This window comes from Carassius gibelio, chromosome B12 (assembly GCF_023724105.1).
Source record: "Carassius gibelio isolate Cgi1373 ecotype wild population from Czech Republic chromosome B12, carGib1.2-hapl.c, whole genome shotgun sequence".
NCBI classification, from domain to species: domain Eukaryota; kingdom Metazoa; phylum Chordata; class Actinopteri; order Cypriniformes; family Cyprinidae; genus Carassius; species Carassius gibelio.
In genome coordinates, this window is record NC_068407.1 from 24,030,031 (window position 1) to 24,046,032 (window position 16,002).

Sequence of the window (16,002 nt, forward strand, 5' to 3'; positions counted from 1 at the left end):
CCAGTGTCAATCAATAGAGGGGGAGAGTGGACATTTTTTCACAACCTTTCGTTTTACCCCAAGTGGCTTATTAGGGAATTGCATGTCCAAAATTAACCTTATTTTTGTAATAACTTTCTACAGCAGGGAGACAGAGACATGAAACCAGTGTCAGTCAATAGAGGGAGAGAGTGGACATTTTTCACAACCTTTAATTTTAATCCAAGTGGCTGATTAGGGAACTGCATGTCTAAAATAATCCTTCTTTTTGTAATAACTTTCTACAGCAGGGAGACAGAGACATGAAACCAGTGTCAATCAATAGAGGGGGAGAGTGGACATTTTTCACAACCTTTCGTTTTTGTAATAACTTTCTACAGCAGGGAGACAGAGACATGAAACCAGTGTCAATCAATAGAGGGAGAGAGTGGACATTTTTCACAACCTTTCATTTTACTCCAAGTGGCTGATTAGGGAACTGCATGTCCAAAATTAAACTTATTTTTGTAATAACTTTCTACAGCAGGGAGACAGAGACATGAAACCACTGTCAATCAATAGAGGGGGAGAGTGGACATTTTTACAACCTTTCTTTTTACCCCTAATGGTAGAAAAGGGAATTGCATGTCCAAAATTAACCTTCTTTTTATAATAACTTTCTACAGCAGGGAGACAGAGACATGAAACCACTGTCAATCAATAGAGGGGGACAGTGGACATTTTTCACAACCTATCTTTTTACCCCTACTGGTAGAAAAGGGAATTGAATGTCCAAAATTGACACTCTTTTTGTAATAACTTTCTACATCAGGGAGAAATAGACACGAAACCAGTGTCAATCAATAGAGGGAGAGAGTGGACATTTTTCACAACCTTTCGTTTTACCCCAAGTGGCTTATTAGGGAATTGCATGTCCAAAATTAACCTTATTTTTGTAATAACTTTCTACAGCAGGGAGTCAGAGACATGAAACCAGTGTCAATCAATAGAGGGGGAGAGTGGACATTTTTCACAACCTTTCGTTTTTGTAATAACTTTCTACAGCAGTGAGACAGGTACATGAAACCAGTGTCAGTCAGTAGCGGGAGAGAGTGGACATTTTTCACAACCCTGAATTTTACCCCTACAGGTAGAAAAGGGAATTGCATGTCCAAAATTAACCTTCTTTTTATAATAACTTTCTAAAGCAGGGAGACAGAGACATGAAACCACTGTCATTCAATAGAGGGGTCAGTGGACATTTTTCACAACCTTTCCTTTTACCCCTACTGGTAAAAAAGGGAATTGCATGTCCAAAACTAACCTTCTTTTTGTAATAACTTTCTACAGCAGAGAGACAGAGACATGAAACCAGTGTCAATCAATAGAGGGCGAGAGTGGACATTTTTCACAACCTTTCGTTTTACCCCAAGTGGCTGATTAGGGTACTGCATGTCCAAAATTAACCTTATTTTTGTAATAACTTTCTACAGCAGGGAGACAGAGACATGAAACCACTGTCAATCAATAGAGGGGGAGAATGGACATTTTCACAACCTTTCTTTTTACCCCTACTGGTAAAAAAGGGAATTGCATGTCCAAAATTAACATTATTTTTGCAATAACTTTCTACAGCAGGGAGACAGAGACATGAAACCAGTGTCAATCAATAGAGGGAGAGAGTGGACATTTTTCACAACCCTGAATTTTACCCCTACTGGTAGAAAAGGGAATTGCATGTCCAAAATTGACATTCTTTTTGTAATAACTTTCTACATCAGGGAGAAATAGACACGAAACCAGTGTCAATCACTAGAGGGGGAGAGTGGACATTGTTCACAACCTTTCGTTTTACCCCAAGTGGCTTATTAGGGAATTGCATGTCCAAAATTAACCTTATTTTTGTAATAACTTTCTACAGCAGGGAGACAGAGACATGAAACCAGTGTCAATCAATAGAGGGGGAGAGTGGACATTTTTCACAACCTTTCATTTTACTCCAAGTGGCTGATTAGGGAACTGCATGTCCAAAATTACCTTATTTTTGTAATAACTTTCTACTGCACGGAGACAGAGACATGAAACCACTGTCAATCAATAGAGGGGGAGAGTGGACATTTTCACAACCTTTCTTTTTACCCAAACTGGTAAAAAAGGGAATTGCATTTCCAAAATTAACCTTATTTTTTTAAATAACTTTCTACAGCAGGGAGACAGAGACATGAAACCACTGTCAATCAATAGAGGGGGACAGTGGACATTTTTTACAACCTTTCTTTTTACCCCTACTGGTAAAAAAGCGAATTGCATGTCCAAAATAAACCTTCTTTTTGTAATAACTTTCTACATCAGGGAGAAATAGACACGAAACCAGTGTCAATCAATAGAGGGAGAGAGTGGACATTTTTCACAACGCTGAATTTTACCCCAAGTGGCTTATTAGGGAATTGCATGTCCAAAATTAACCTTATTTTTGTAATAACTTTCTACAGCAGGGAGACAGGTACATGAAACCAGTGTCAATCAGTAGAAGGAGAGAGTGGACATTTTTCACAACCCTGAATTTTACCCCTACTGGTAGAAAAGGAAATTGCATGTCCAAAATTAACCTTATTTTTGTAATAACTTTCTACAGCAGGGAGACAGAGACATGAAACCACTGATAAAATCAATAGAGGGGGACAGTGGACATTTTTTACAACCTTTCTTTTTACCCCTACTGGTAAAAAAGCGAATTGCATGTCCAAAATAAACCTTCTTTTTGTAATAACTTTCTACAGCAGGGAGACAGAGACATGAAACCAGTGTCAATCAATAGAGGGGGAGAGTGGACATTTTTCACAACCTATCGTTTTTGTAATAACTTTCTACAGCAGTGAGACAGGTACATGAAACCTGTGTCAATCAATAGAGGGAGAGAGTGGACATTTTTCACAACCTTTCTTTTTACCCCTACTGGTAGAAAAGGGAATTGCATGTCCAAAATGAACCTTCTTTTTGTAATAACTTTCTACAGCAGAGAGACAGAGACATGAAACCACTGTCATTCAATAGAGGGGGGCAGTGGACATTTTTCACAACCTTTCTTTTTACCCCTACTGGTATAAAAGGGAATTGCATGTCCAAAATTAACCTTATTTTTGTAATAACTTTCTACAGCAAGGAGACAGAGACATGAAACCACTGTCAATCAATAGAAGGGGACATTGGACATTTTTCACAACCTTTCGTTTTACTCCAAATGGCTTATTAGGGAATTGCATGTCCAAAATTAACCTTCTTTTTGTAATAACTTTTTGTTACAGTAGGGAGACATAGACACAAAACCAGTGTCAAACAATATAGGGGGAGAGTGGACATTTTTCACAACCTTTCGTTTTACCCCAAGTGGCTGATTAGGGAACTGCATGTCCAAAATTAACCTTCTATTTGTAATAACTTTCTACAGCAGTGAGACAGAGACATGAAACCAGTGTCAATCAATAGAGGGAGAGAGTGGACATTTTTCACAACCTTTCACTTTACTCCAAGTGGCTGATTAGGGAACTGCATGTCCAAAATTAAACTTATTTTTGTAATAACTTTCTACAGCAGGGAGACAGAGACATGAAACCACTGTCAATCAATAGAGGGGGAGAGTGGACATTTTCACAACCTTTCTTTTTACCCCAACTGGTAGAAAAGGGAATTGCATGTCCAAAATTAACCTTCTTTTTATAATAACTTTCTACAGCAGGGAGACAGAGACATGAAACCACTGTCAATCAATAGAGGGGGAGAGTGGACATTTTCACAACCTTTCTTTTTACCCAAACTGGTAAAAAAGGGAATTGCATTTCCAAAATTAACCTTATTTTTTTAAATAACTTTCTACAGCAGGGAGACAGAGACATGAAACCACTGTCAATCAATAGAGGGGGACAGTGGACATTTTTTACAACCTTTCTTTTTACCCCTACTGGTAAAAAAGCGAATTGCATGTCCAAAATAAACCTTCTTTTTGTAATAACTTTCTACATCAGGGAGAAATAGACACGAAACCAGTGTCAATCAATAGAGGGAGAGAGTGGACATTTTTCACAACCCTGAATTTTACCCCAAGTGGCTTATTAGGGAATTGCATGTCCAAAATTAACCTTATTTTTGTAATAACTTTCTACAGCAGGGAGACAGGTACATGAAACCAGTGTCAATCAGTAGAGGGAGAGAGTGGACATTTTTCACAACCCTGAATTTTACCCCTACTGGTAGAAAAGGAAATTGCATGTCCAAAATTAACCTTATTTTTGTAATAACTTTCTACAGCAGGGAGACAGAGACATGAAACCACTGATAAAATCAATAGAGGGGGACAGTGGACATTTTTTACAACCTTTCTTTTTACCCCTACTGGTAAAAAAGCGAATTGCATGTCCAAAATAAACCTTCTTTTTGTAATAACTTTCTACAGCAGGGAGACAGAGACATGAAACCAGTGTCAATCAATAGAGGGGGAGAGTGGACATTTTTCACAACCTATCGTTTTTGTAATAACTTTCTACAGCAGTGAGACAGGTACATGAAACCTGTGTCAATCAATAGAGGGAGAGAGTGGACATTTTTCACAACCTTTCTTTTTACCCCTACTGGTAGAAAAGGGAATTGCATGTCCAAAATGAACCTTCTTTTTGTAATAACTTTCTACAGCAGAGAGACAGAGACATGAAACCACTGTCATTCAATAGAGGGGGGCAGTGGACATTTTTCACAACCTTTCTTTTTACCCCTACTGGTATAAAAGGGAATTGCATGTCCAAAATTAACCTTATTTTTGTAATAACTTTCTACAGCAAGGAGACAGAGACATGAAACCACTGTCAATCAATAGAAGGGGACATTGGACATTTTTCACAACCTTTCGTTTTACTCCAAATGGCTTATTAGGGAATTGCATGTCCAAAATTAACCTTCTTTTTGTAATAACTTTTTTTTTACAGTAGGGAGACATAGACACAAAACCAGTGTCAAACAATATAGGGGGAGAGTGGACATTTTTCACAACCTTTCGTTTTACCCCAAGTGGCTGATTAGGGAACTGCATGTCCAAAATTAACCTTCTATTTGTAATAACTTTCTACAGCAGTGAGACAGAGACATGAAACCAGTTTCAATCAATAGAGGGAGAGAGTGGACATTTTTCACAACCTTTCATTTTACTCCAAGTGGCTGATTAGGGAACTGCATGTCCAAAATTAAACTTATTTTTGTAATAACTTTCTACAGCAGGGAGACAGAGACATGAAACCACTGTCAATCAATAGAGGTGGAGAGTGGACATTTTCACAACCTTTCTTTTTACCCCAACTGGTAGAAAAGGGAATTGCATGTCCAAAATTAACCTTCTTTTTATAATAACTTTCTACAGCAGGGAGACAGAGACATGAAACCACTGTCAATCAATAGAGGGGGACAGTGGACATTTTTCACAACCTATCTTTTTACCCCTACTGGTAGAAAAGGGAATTGAATGTCCAAAATTGACATTCTTTTTGTAATAACTTTCTACATCAGGGAGAAATAGACACGAAACCAGTGTCAATCAATAGAGGGAGAGAGTGGACATTTTTCACAACCTTTCGTTTTACCCCAAGTGGCTTATTAGGGAATTGCATGTCCAAAATTAACCTTCTTTTTGATATAACTTTCTACAGCAGGGAGACAGAGACATGAAACCACTATCAATCAATAGACGGGGACAGTGGACATTTTTCACAACCTTTCTTTTTACCCCTACTGCTAGAAAAGAGAATTGCATGTCCAAAATTTACATTCTTTTTGTAATAGCTTTCTACATCAGGGAGAAATATACACCAAACCAGTGTCAATCAATAGAGGGGGAGAATGGACATTTTTTCACAACCTTTCGTTTTACCCCAAGTGGCTTATTAGGGAATTGCATGTCCAAAATTAACCTTATTTTTGTAATAACTTTCTACAGCAGGGAGACAGAGACATGAAACCAGTGTCAGTCAATAGAGGGAGAGAGTGGACATTTTTCACAACCTTTAATTTTAATCCAAGTGGCTGATTAGGGAACTGCATGTCTAAAATAATCCTTCTTTTTGTAATAACTTTCTTGAGCAGGGAGACAGAGACATGAAACCAGTGTCAATCAATAGAGGGGGAGAGTGGACAATTTTCACAACCTTTCGTTTTTGTAATAACTTTCTACAGCAGGGAGACAGAGACATGAAACCAGTGTCAATCAATAGAGGGAGAGAGTGGACATTTTTCACAACCTTTCATTTTACTCCAAGTGGCTGATTAGGGAACTGCATGTCCAAAATTAAACTTATTTTTGTAATAACTTTCTACAGCAGGGAGACAGAGACATGAAACCACTGTCAATCAATAGAGGGGGAGAGTGGACATTTTTACAACCTTTCTTTTTACCCCTACTGGTAGAAAAGGGAATTGCATGTCCAAAATTAACCTTCTTTTTATAATAACTTTCTACAGCAGGGAGACAGAGACATGAAACCACTGTCAATCAATAGAGGGGGACAGTGGACATTTTTCACAACCTATCTTTTTACCCCTACTGGTAGAAAAGGGAATTGAATGTCCAAAATTGACACTCTTTTTGTAATAACTTTCTACATCAGGGAGAAATAGACACGAAACCAGTGTCAATCAATAGAGGGAGAGAGTGGACATTTTTCACAACCTTTCGTTTTACCCCAAGTGGCTTATTAGGGAATTGCATGTCCAAAATTAACCTTATTTTTGTAATAACTTTCTACAGCAGGGAGACAGAGACATGAAACCAGTGTCAATCAATAGAGGGGGAGAGTGGACATTTTTCACAACCTTTCGTTTTTGTAATAACTTTCTACAGCAGGGAGACAGGTACAAGAAACCAGTGTCAGTCAGTAGCGGGAGAGAGTGGACATTTTTCACAACCCTGAATTTTACCCCTACAGGTAGAAAAGGGAATTGCATGTCCAAAATGAACCTTCTTTTTGTAATAACTTTCTACAGCAGGGAGACAGAGACATGAAACCACTGTCATTCAATAGAGGGGGACAGTGGACATTTTTCACAACCTTTCCTTTTACCCCTACTGGTAAAAAAGGGAATTCCATGTCCAAAACTAACCTTCTTTCTGTAATAACTTTCTACAGCAGAGAGACAGAGACATGAAACCAGTGTCAATCAATAGAGGGCGAGAGTGGACATTTTTCACAACCTTTCGTTTTACCCCAAGTGGCTGATTAGGGTACTGCATGTCCAAAATTAACCTTATTTTTGTAATAACTTTCTACAGCAGGGAGACAGAGACATGAAACCACTGTCAATCAATAGAGGGGGAGAATGGACATTTTCACAACCTTTCTTTTTACCCCTACTGGTAAAAAAGGGAATTGCATGTCCAAAATTAACATTATTTTTGCAATAACTTTCTACAGCAGGGAGACAGAGACATGAAACCAGTGTCAATCAATAGAGGGAGAGAGTGGACATTTTTCACAACCTTTCATTTTACTCCAAGTGGCTGATTAGGGAACTGCATGTCCAAAATTATCCTTCTTTTTGTAATAACTTTCTACAGCAGGGAGACAGAGACATGAAACCACTGTTAATCAATAGAGGGGGAGAGTGGACATTTTTCACAATCTTTCTTTTTACCCCTACTGGTAAATAAGGGAATTGCATGTCCAAAATAAACCTTCTTTTTGTAATAACTTTCTACAGCAGTGAGACAGGTATATGAAACCAGTGTCAATCAGTAGAGGGAGAGAGTGGACATTTTTCACAACCCTGAATTTTACCCCTACTGGTAGAAAAGGGAATTGCATGTCCAAAATTGACATTCTTTTTGTAATAACTTTCTACATCAGGGAGAAATAGACACGAAACCAGTGTCAATCACTAGAGGGGGAGAGTGGACATTTTTCACAACCTTTCGTTTTACTCCAAGTGGCTGATTAGGGAACTGCATGTCCAAAATTATCCTTCTTTTTGTAATAACTTTCCACAGCAGGGAGACAGAGACATGAAACCACTGTTAATCAATAGAGGGGGAGAGTGGACATTTTTCACAACCTTTCTTTTTACCCCTACTGGTAAATAAGGGAATTGCATGTCCAAAATAAACCTTCTTTTTGTAATAACTTTCTACAGCAGTGAGACAGGTATATGAAACCAGTGTCAATCAGTAGAGGGAGAGAGTGGACATTTTTCACAACCCTGAATTTTACCCCTACTGGTAGAAAAGGGAATTGCATGTCCAAAATTGACATTCTTTTTGTAATAACTTTCTACATCAGGGAGAAATAGACACGAAACCAGTGTCAATCACTAGAGGGGGAGAGTGGACATTTTTCACAACCTTTCGTTTTACCCCAAGTGGCTTATTAGGGAATTGCATGTCCAAAATTAACCTTATTTTTGTAATAACTTTCTACAGCAGGGAGACAGAGACATGAAACCAGTGTCAATCAATAGAAGGGGAGAGTGGACATTTTTCACAACCTTTCATTTTACTCCAAGTGGCTGATTAGGGAACTGCATGTCCAAAATTACCTTATTTTTGTAATAACTTTCTACTGCACGGAGACAGAGACATGAAACCACTGTCAATCAATAGAGGGGGAGAGTGGACATTTTCACAACCTTTCTTTATACCCAAACTGGTAAAAAAGGGAATTGCATGTCCAAAATTAACCTTATTTTTTTAATAACTTTCTACAGCAGGGAGACAGAGACATGAAACCACTGTCAATCAATAGAGGGGGACAGTGGACATTTTTTACAACCTTTCTTTTTACCCCTACTGGTAAAAAAGCGAATTGCATGTCCAAAATAAACCTTCTTTTTGTAATAACTTTCTACATCAGGTAGAAATAGACACGAAACCAGTGTCAATCAATAGAGGGAGAGAGTGGACATTTTTCACAACCTTTCGTTTTACCCCAAGTGGCTTATTAGGGAATTGCATGTCCAAAATTAACCTTCTTTTTGATATAACTTTCTACAGCAGGGAGACAGAGACATGAAACCACTATCAATCAATAGACGGGGACAGTGGACATTTTTCACAACCTTTCTTTTTACCCCTACTGCTAGAAAAGAGAATTGCATGTCCAAAATTTACATTCTTTTTGTAATAGCTTTCTACATCAGGGAGAAATATACACCAAACCAGTGTCAATCAATAGAGGGGGAGAGTGGACATTTTTTCACAACCTTTCGTTTTACCCCAAGTGGCTTATTAGGGAATTGCATGTCCAAAATTAACCTTATTTTTGTAATAACTTTCTACAGCAGGGAGACAGAGACATGAAACCAGTGTCAGTCAATAGAGGGAGAGAGTGGACATTTTTCACAACCTTTAATTTTAATCCAAGTGGCTGATTAGGGAACTGCATGTCTAAAATAATCCTTCTTTTTGTAATAACTTTCTACAGCAGGGAGACAGAGACATGAAACCAGTGTCAATCAATAGAGGGGGAGAGTGGACATTTTTCACAACCTTTCGTTTTTTGTAATAACTTTCTACAGCAGGGAGACAGAGACATGAAACCAGTGTCAATCAATAGAGGGAGAGAGTGGACATTTTTCACAACCTTTCATTTTACTCCAAGTGGCTGATTAGGGAACTGCATGTCCAAAATTATCCTTCTTTTTGTAATAACTTTCTACAGCAGGGAGACAGAGACATGAAACCACTGTTAATCAATAGAGGGGGAGAGTGGACATTTTTCACAACCTTTATTTTTACCCCTACTGGTAAAAAAGGGAATTGCATGTCCAAAATAAACCTTCTTTTTGTAATAACTTTCTACAGCAGTGAGACAGGTATATGAAACCAGTGTCAATCAGTAGAGGGAGAGAGTGGACATTTTTCACAACCCTGAATTTTACCCCTACTGGTAGAAAAGGGAATTGCATGTCCAAAATTGACATTCTTTTTGTAATAACTTTCTACATCAGGGAGAAATAGACACGAAACCAGTGTCAATCAATAGAGGGAGAGAGTGGACATTTTTCACAACCCTGAATTTTACCCCAAGTGGCTTATTAGGGAATTGCATGTCCAAAATTAACCTTATTTTTGTAATCACTTTCTACAGCAGGGAGACAGAGACATGAAACCACTGTCAATCAATAGAGGGGGAGAGTGGACATTTTCACAACCTTTCTTTTTACCCCTACTGGTAAAAAAGGGAATTGCATGTCCAAAATTAACATTATTTTTGTAATAACTTTCTACAGCAGGGAGACAGAGACATGAAACCAGTGTCAATCAATAGAGGGGGAGAGTGGACATTTTTCACAACCTATCGTTTTTGTAATAACTTTCTACAGCAGTGAGACAGGTACATGAAACCTGTGTCAATCAGTAGAGGGAGAGAGTGGACATTTTTCACAACCTTTCTTTTTACCCCTACTGGTAGAAAAGGGAATTGCATGTCCAAAATGAACCTTCTTTTTGTAATAACTTTCTACAGCAGAGAGACAGAGACATGAAACCACTGTCATTCAATAGAGGGGGACAGTGGACATTTTTCACAACCTTTCTTTTTACCCCTACTGGTAAAAAAGCGAATTGCATGTCCAAAATAAACCTTCTTTTTGTAATAACTTTCTACAGCAGGGAGACAGAGACATGAAACCAGTGTCAATCAATAGAGGGGGAGAGTGGACATTTTTCACAACCTATCGTTTTTGTAATAACTTTCTACAGCAGTGAGACAGGTACATGAAACCAGTGTCAATCAATAGAGGGGGAGAGTGGACATTTTCACAACCTTTCTTTTTACCTCTACTCGTAAAAAAGGGAATTGCATGTGCAAAATTAACCTTCTTTTTGTAATAACTTTCTACAGCAGAGAGACAGGTACATGAAACCAGTGTCAATCAGTAGAGGGAGAGAGTGGACATTTTTTACAACCTTTCTTTTTACCCCTACTGGTAAAAAAGCGAATTGCATGTCCAAAATTAACCTTATTTTTGTAATAACTTTCTACAGCAGGGAGACAGAGACATGAAACCACTGTCAATCAATAGAGGGGGACAGTTGACATTTTTCACAACCTATCTTTTTACCCCTACTGGTAGAAAAGGGAATTGCATGTCCAAAATTGACATTCTTTTTGTAATATCTTTCTACATCAGGGAGAAATAGACACGAAACCAGTGTCAATCACTAGAGGGGGAGAGTGGACATTGTTCACAACCTTTCGTTTTACCCCAAGTGGCTTATTAGGGAATTGCATGTCCAAAATTAACCTTATTTTTGTAATAACTTTCTACAGCAGGGAGACAGAGACATGAAACCAGTGTCAATCAATAGAGGGGGAGAGTGGACATTTTTCACAACCTTTCATTTTACTCCAAGTGGCTGATTAGGGAACTGCATGTCCAAAATTACCTTATTTTTGTAATAACTTTCTACTGCACGGAGACAGAGACATGAAACCACTGTCAATCAATAGAGGGGGAGAGTGGACATTTTCACAACCTTTCTTTTTACCCAAACTGGTAAAAAAGGGAATTGCATTTCCAAAATTAACCTTATTTTTTTAAATAACTTTCTACAGCAGGGAGACAGAGACATGAAACCACTGTCAATCAATAGAGGGGGACAGTGGACATTTTTTACAACCTTTCTTTTTACCCCTACTGGTAAAAAAGCGAATTGCATGTCCAAAATAAACCTTCTTTTTGTAATAACTTTCTACATCAGGGAGAAATAGACACGAAACCAGTGTCAATCAATAGAGGGAGAGAGTGGACATTTTTCACAACGCTGAATTTTACCCCAAGTGGCTTATTAGGGAATTGCATGTCCAAAATTAACCTTATTTTTGTAATAACTTTCTACAGCAGGGAGACAGGTACATGAAACCAGTGTCAATCAGTAGAAGGAGAGAGTGGACATTTTTCACAACCCTGAATTTTACCCCTACTGGTAGAAAAGGAAATTGCATGTCCAAAATTAACCTTATTTTTGTAATAACTTTCTACAGCAGGGAGACAGAGACATGAAACCACTGATAAAATCAATAGAGGGGGACAGTGGACATTTTTTACAACCTTTCTTTTTACCCCTACTGGTAAAAAAGCGAATTGCATGTCCAAAATAAACCTTCTTTTTGTAATAACTTTCTACAGCAGGGAGACAGAGACATGAAACCAGTGTCAATCAATAGAGGGGGAGAGTGGACATTTTTCACAACCTATCGTTTTTGTAATAACTTTCTACAGCAGTGAGACAGGTACATGAAACCTGTGTCAATCAATAGAGGGAGAGAGTGGACATTTTTCACAACCTTTCTTTTTACCCCTACTGGTAGAAAAGGGAATTGCATGTCCAAAATGAACCTTCTTTTTGTAATAACTTCCTACAGCAGAGAGATAGAGACATGAAACCACTGTCATTCAATAGAGGGGGGCAGTGGACATTTTTCACAACCTTTCTTTTTACCCCTACTGGTATAAAAGGGAATTGCATGTCCAAAATTAACCTTATTTTTGTAATAACTTTCTACAGCAAGGAGACAGAGACATGAAACCACTGTCAATCAATAGAAGGGGACATTGGACATTTTTCACAACCTTTCGTTTTACTCCAAATGGCTTATTAGGGAATTGCATGTCCAAAATTAACCTTCTTTTTGTAATAACTTTTTTTTACAGTAAGGAGACATAGACACAAAACCAGTGTCAAACAATATAGGGGGAGAGTGGACATTTTTCACAACCTTTCGTTTTACCCCAAGTGGCTGATTAGGGAACTGCATGTCCAAAATTAACCTTCTATTTGTAATAACTTTCTACAGCAGTGAGACAGAGACATGAAACCAGTGTCAATCAATAGAGGGAGAGAGTGGACATTTTTCACAACCTTTCACTTTACTCCAAGTGGCTGATTAGGGAACTGCATGTCCAAAATTAAACTTATTTTTGTAATAACTTTCTACAGCAGGGAGACAGAGACATGAAACCACTGTCAATCAATAGAGGGGGAGAGTGGACATTTTCACAACCTTTCTTTTTACCCCAACTGGTAGAAAAGGGAATTGCATGTCCAAAATTAACCTTCTTTTTATAATAACTTTCTACAGCAGGGAGACAGAGACATGAAACCACTGTCAATCAATAGAGGGGGAGAGTGGACATTTTCACAACCTTTCTTTTTACCCAAACTGGTAAAAAAGGGAATTGCATTTCCAAAATTAACCTTATTTTTTTAAATAACTTTCTACAGCAGGGAGACAGAGACATGAAACCACTGTCAATCAATAGAGGGGGACAGTGGACATTTTTTACAACCTTTCTTTTTACCCCTACTGGTAAAAAAGCGAATTGCATGTCCAAAATAAACCTTCTTTTTGTAATAACTTTCTACATCAGGGAGAAATAGACACGAAACCAGTGTCAATCAATAGAGGGAGAGAGTGGACATTTTTCACAACCCTGAATTTTACCCCAAGTGGCTTATTAGGGAATTGCATGTCCAAAATTAACCTTATTTTTGTAATAACTTTCTACAGCAGGGAGACAGGTACATGAAACCAGTGTCAATCAGTAGAGGGAGAGAGTGGACATTTTTCACAACCCTGAATTTTACCCCTACTGGTAGAAAAGGAAATTGCATGTCCAAAATTAACCTTATTTTTGTAATAACTTTCTACAGCAGGGAGACAGAGACATGAAACCACTGATAAAATCAATAGAGGGGGACAGTGGACATTTTTTACAACCTTTCTTTTTACCCCTACTGGTAAAAAAGCGAATTGCATGTCCAAAATAAACCTTCTTTTTGTAATAACTTTCTACAGCAGGGAGACAGAGACATGAAACCAGTGTCAATCAATAGAGGGGGAGAGTGGACATTTTTCACAACCTATCGTTTTTGTAATAACTTTCTACAGCAGTGAGACAGGTACATGAAACCTGTGTCAATCAATAGAGGGAGAGAGTGGACATTTTTCACAACCTTTCTTTTTACCCCTACTGGTAGAAAAGGGAATTGCATGTCCAAAATGAACCTTCTTTTTGTAATAACTTTCTACAGCAGAGAGACAGAGACATGAAACCACTGTCATTCAATAGAGGGGGGCAGTGGACATTTTTCACAACCTTTCTTTTTACCCCTACTGGTATAAAAGGGAATTGCATGTCCAAAATTAACCTTATTTTTGTAATAACTTTCTACAGCAAGGAGACAGAGACATGAAACCACTGTCAATCAATAGAAGGGGACATTGGACATTTTTCACAACCTTTCGTTTTACTCCAAATGGCTTATTAGGGAATTGCATGTCCAAAATTAACCTTCTTTTTGTAATAACTTTTTTTTTACAGTAGGGAGACATAGACACAAAACCAGTGTCAAACAATATAGGGGGAGAGTGGACATTTTTCACAACCTTTCGTTTTACCCCAAGTGGCTGATTAGGGAACTGCATGTCCAAAATTAACCTTCTATTTGTAATAACTTTCTACAGCAGTGAGACAGAGACATGAAACCAGTTTCAATCAATAGAGGGAGAGAGTGGACATTTTTCACAACCTTTCATTTTACTCCAAGTGGCTGATTAGGGAACTGCATGTCCAAAATTAAACTTATTTTTGTAATAACTTTCTACAGCAGGGAGACAGAGACATGAAACCACTGTCAATCAATAGAGGTGGAGAGTGGACATTTTCACAACCTTTCTTTTTACCCCAACTGGTAGAAAAGGGAATTGCATGTCCAAAATTAACCTTCTTTTTATAATAACTTTCTACAGCAGGGAGACAGAGACATGAAACCACTGTCAATCAATAGAGGGGGACAGTGGACATTTTTCACAACCTATCTTTTTACCCCTACTGGTAGAAAAGGGAATTGAATGTCCAAAATTGACATTCTTTTTGTAATAACTTTCTACATCAGGGAGAAATAGACACGAAACCAGTGTCAATCAATAGAGGGAGAGAGTGGACATTTTTCACAACCTTTCGTTTTACCCCAAGTGGCTTATTAGGGAATTGCATGTCCAAAATTAACCTTCTTTTTGATATAACTTTCTACAGCAGGGAGACAGAGACATGAAACCACTATCAATCAATAGACGGGGACAGTGGACATTTTTCACAACCTTTCTTTTTACCCCTACTGCTAGAAAAGAGAATTGCATGTCCAAAATTTACATTCTTTTTGTAATAGCTTTCTACATCAGGGAGAAATATACACCAAACCAGTGTCAATCAATAGAGGGGGAGAATGGACATTTTTTCACAACCTTTCGTTTTACCCCAAGTGGCTTATTAGGGAATTGCATGTCCAAAATTAACCTTATTTTTGTAATAACTTTCTACAGCAGGGAGACAGAGACATGAAACCAGTGTCAGTCAATAGAGGGAGAGAGTGGACATTTTTCACAACCTTTAATTTTAATCCAAGTGGCTGATTAGGGAACTGCATGTCTAAAATAATCCTTCTTTTTGTAATAACTTTCTTGAGCAGGGAGACAGAGACATGAAACCAGTGTCAATCAATAGAGGGGGAGAGTGGACAATTTTCACAACCTTTCGTTTTTGTAATAACTTTCTACAGCAGGGAGACAGAGACATGAAACCAGTGTCAATCAATAGAGGGAGAGAGTGGACATTTTTCACAACCTTTCATTTTACTCCAAGTGGCTGATTAGGGAACTGCATGTCCAAAATTAAACTTATTTTTGTAATAACTTTCTACAGCAGGGAGACAGAGACATGAAACCACTGTCAATCAATAGAGGGGGAGAGTGGACATTTTTACAACCTTTCTTTTTACCCCTACTGGTAGAAAAGGGAATTGCATGTCCAAAATTAACCTTCTTTTTATAATAACTTTCTACAGCAGGGAGACAGAGACATGAAACCACTGTCAATCAATAGAGGGGGACAGTGGACATTTTTCACAACCTATCTTTTTACCCCTACTGGTAGAAAAGGGAATTGAATGTCCAAAATTGACACTCTTTTTGTAATAACTTTCTACATCAGGGAGAAATAGACACGAAACCA